This window comes from Nicrophorus vespilloides, unplaced genomic scaffold, assembly GCF_001412225.1.
Source record: "Nicrophorus vespilloides isolate i.1.1-1 unplaced genomic scaffold, Nicve_v1.0, whole genome shotgun sequence".
Taxonomy (NCBI): Eukaryota; Metazoa; Arthropoda; class Insecta; order Coleoptera; family Silphidae; genus Nicrophorus; species Nicrophorus vespilloides.
Genome location: NW_017097622.1, coordinates 35,883 through 39,848, shown reverse-complemented (window position 1 = coordinate 39,848; position 3,966 = coordinate 35,883). Strand labels below are relative to the sequence as shown.

General features: G+C 32.6%; 1 protein-coding gene and 1 pseudogene across 1 annotated transcript in view; one reads left to right on the top strand and one right to left on the bottom strand.

The window, feature by feature from the left end:
• Positions 1 to 7: 7 nt before the first annotated feature.
• LOC108560570 lies at positions 8 to 450 on the bottom strand (annotated as a pseudogene).
• A 2,575-nt stretch (positions 451 to 3,025) lies between these two features.
• Positions 3,026 to 3,966, top strand: part of LOC108560571 (ADP-ribosylation factor-like protein 4A) — a 32,868-nt gene continuing 31,927 nt past the window's right edge. Inside the window, exon 1 of the mRNA XM_017918183.1 lies at positions 3,026 to 3,355. The gene's annotated coding sequence lies outside the window, so the exon portion shown is untranslated. The remainder of the gene's footprint in view (positions 3,356 to 3,966) is intronic.

The following is a 3,966-nucleotide window of genomic DNA, read 5'->3' as shown; positions in this document are numbered from 1 at the left end:
AGGAAAACAATTTAGTGGTAATTATTTGGCTAGCCAGATGTCAGAAGTGCAATCACCTCCTGGGTATCTCATTTCGTGGGCAAGGATTGGTCCATGCTTGGTCTTTCCAAAGTCCACAATGAAATTCCTGTCAAGCGTCATTCCTCCGTTTTCGTGATCGATGTCGACCTTTACGATCCAGCCTCCTTCGCTGCACGGCAGTCCGGGTAAAATTGTTTATCCCAAGGTGGAAACAAGCTGTTGCTCACGTACAGACGTTTTCCGTTGAGGGAAAGCTGCAGCATCTGCGGTCCTCCATGCAAACGTTTCCTTTGATGATGACAGGTTCAGGTGGCACGTAGCTATCGTTATCAATAACTTTGATTGGCGAATCGGATTGCAATAGACCACCCAGATACACTTGACCTAAACAAAATTTAACGGTCAGTTTCATCGATTCATGTTATAATCTGGACGCCCTTGAAACAAATTTTATGTGTTCACATCACATTTTGTTTCTATTGGATTTACAAGTTACCAAACCAATCGCAAAGGATATTCTCTAGGATTCACTCTATATTTAAACAAATTACTATATATTATTCTTTTTATGTATACTTAAAAATGATAAAATAAACATTATATCTTAATGAAATAAACTATCATTCATTTACCTTTGTATAATCAAAAATTAACAGTATAAAGTTGCGTACAAACTGAGATATAAAACAAGTAAACCAACAAGCTTTAGTTAGCAACAAAGCTATGATAGCCCCGGGGCTATAACCAATTTAGCCTGTGGTAGCCCTGGTTACGGTAATAAGTTGGTACCTCTGCTATATATTTACTGTTTCATGTCATATTTTAAACGCGTACAAACAATTCACATTAAAATCATAGTTATTAATAACTAATTTATATGAATAAACTAATTAAAATGACATATGAATTAAAATTTTATAAATTTTTAAAATAAAAAGTTCATTTGTTCATGTGGTTCAAAAGACTTTATTCCTTTAAATATCTATTTAGATTTATGAAAAATTTATTCATTTATTTATTTATGAGTATATTATTATAATTTCAATGTTTAAAGCAACGTTCATTATATAATAAAGTAATGAATACTATTAATATTTTTATCAGTATGTATATTAGATAACATATATAGAAAAGATAATATTATACTTATTATAACAACTACGTTAGTTTGGTTGCCTATATTTACAATAAGTTTTCAGTACATTTTTTTTATTGAAAAATTATTAATAAATTAGTAAATATATTTAAATTATTGTAAAAAAATTGTACTCTTCTCATTTAACAATAAATTAATAGTTAACTATTATTAATTGTCATATCATAAATGTGTCATTTTTTATTAATTTGTAAATAAAAAGTTTGTTAGTTAATTTACTTTGTAGTTTAAGATGTTTAGATGTTAAGATTTTGTTGAAATTCAATCAATTTTCCAAGTATACACAATTTCTGCTTGCTTCCGAAATAAATTATTATTAAATGCTCATCTTTAGAAATAAATCAAATATACTACAATTACAAGAACATAACAAAAAAGTGAAAGTAATTTAATAGTTTTTTGCTTTAACCAAACTTATGTAACGGAAAGATGCCATAAGGGTTGCAATTTTCTCGCCTTATTTCTCAACGCGTTTACGCCGAAACGGTTTCTTAATGAAATTAGAAACTTCTGGAAGATGTTTATGAAAGGAAGCGGAAAATATACGTTAATTACTCACTGGAAAACTTGGGTAATTCTGGTCCTGAACACGGAGCACCGGATCGAGTACAACTTCTATCCAACCGTCGTCGTTACCAGGCGTAAAACAGGTTGCTATGGTTCGGTTTCTACTGAAACCTGCGTTCAAACGGAATACAACGACGATGATTTTGCATATTCCAGAAATTCGATATACATATAACTACTTAAACAACACTTCAAAACTAAAAATGTAACAAAAAAAAAATAAAAAGATTCAAAAATAGATTCGTCGATACTTAAAACCAGATTAGCTAACTTTTCATCTATCTTTGTCTGGTAGACTAGACTGCTTAATCACTTTCCGTGTACAATTAAATTTTTCCATAATCGCAAAAGGGTTTCCAAAATAAAAATCGATATTTCTGTATTTGTAAACGTAGTAAAGTACATCTGAACACAGTTGTCAGATGACCTTTGAAAACTAGACAATTAAGTTCAAGGTCTTCATTACTAGATAATATGGACTATAATTAAAATTATGATCTTACCTTTACTAATAATTTATAACAAATCCAATAAATTCCGAAAAATACTTTGAAAATTTAAGTTCAAATTATTTGCGCCAATCGCGAAGACTACTTATAACTACGATCTGAGGCATAGTGCCAGCGAAAACAACATTCGTTCAAAGGAAACCCTTTAAAAATAGTCGTGTGAATAACATGGTCAAAGCTGAACGAATCAGGGAATTCCCCTAAATATTAAATTCTTCAACTAGCTATAGAATTACCAAAATAATTAAACGTAACAAATATGCTTGTGTTACAGTAACAAGAGTCTTGATAACACGTGTTTACATAAGCTTATCTTGCTTTTATTAATTATTGATGAAACATAAGGCAAATTTTGTATATTCACACCGGACGTTAAAATATTATTTTCAATTAATCTGTTGTAGATTTACCAAATAAAACGAAATGGTTTATATAAAATATAGTTAATGTAAGTGATTGTGTTTTAGTGAATGAGTTAAGTAATTTTTAAGTAATGTTGAATTAAAAAATATGTATTACCTTGTCAGTTTGTGAATAGTATGAACCGTGGGAATCACCGATAACTTTTGACTTAAGGAGCGATCTTCACTTTCGATAATATTTAAGATTCTCGCAGTTGCGATCACCAATAGGAGAGCGGCGTAAGCGAAGAAGCGAACCGACTGTAGCTAGGACGAGAACCTCCCGCCTTCCTTACGTAATCGATACTCGGATAGCTGGTGGTACCATCTGGACGGTTTTCCTTGTACCATCAGAATAAACATGTCGGTCCTGGATAATTGGAAGTCTTTAGTTGAGCGGCGACGCTTGCTCCGTGTGGAGCAGCAAAGACCAAAAGAGTCGAAGTCTTCAGACACACTCACGCGTTTCGAATTGACCTTTCCTGCCGCTACTGCAGACACCTACTTTATGATTTTATTAAAAGTGTATTAGTATTATCATTATTATTTATTTCGGACGGTGCAAGTAAACATTGATTTGCAAAAACCACCCTTCAGAGAGTGCCGTTCAGTTCGTGTTTGTTCAGTGATTGAGGAAGAGGAGATTCGTTCAATGTTTTCGATCATATGTTGTTGGGATTTCTCAAATAATTAGTCAGGAGGTTCGTATGCGATGATGCTTTATTATATCGATCCGCGTTTCGGAAACCTTCGCAACCCTTCAAAACAATGCTCAGTGTACATCTGAGGTGCAACAATTACAGTTAAATGTTGAATGCATTCATTATGCTATACCCGATAAGTTTAACTGCAATTTCCGCATCTGATAAATTGCGCAAAGTGCATTTATGTAACAGCCGTACATATATTTGCATTAAACAGTTCATGTAATCTCGCCTTCAACAACTGTTGCGGTTCTTCATTTAAAGACACATCATTTATTTTTGGAAGAGATAATCTCCATCAATCAATCAATAAACATCAAGATCCCATTAAATTCGGCTATAGCTATGACTACTTCTTCCAGTTTTTGGATACAAACAACCAGATGATCCAGTTGCACTTCCATCATCCGATGAACCATTAATTTCAATTGGAATAAACAGTAACTGTTGCAAACTGCACGAGTTATTATCTTCGCGTAATCCCATTTTCGACCCTGAAACATGCTTTATAGCAGTATTATATTAAGCAGTATCTATGACTACTTCCATTGTCTAGGATACAAACAACGCTTCACTTTTCATCTCAGATTACATTTAAACTACTTATT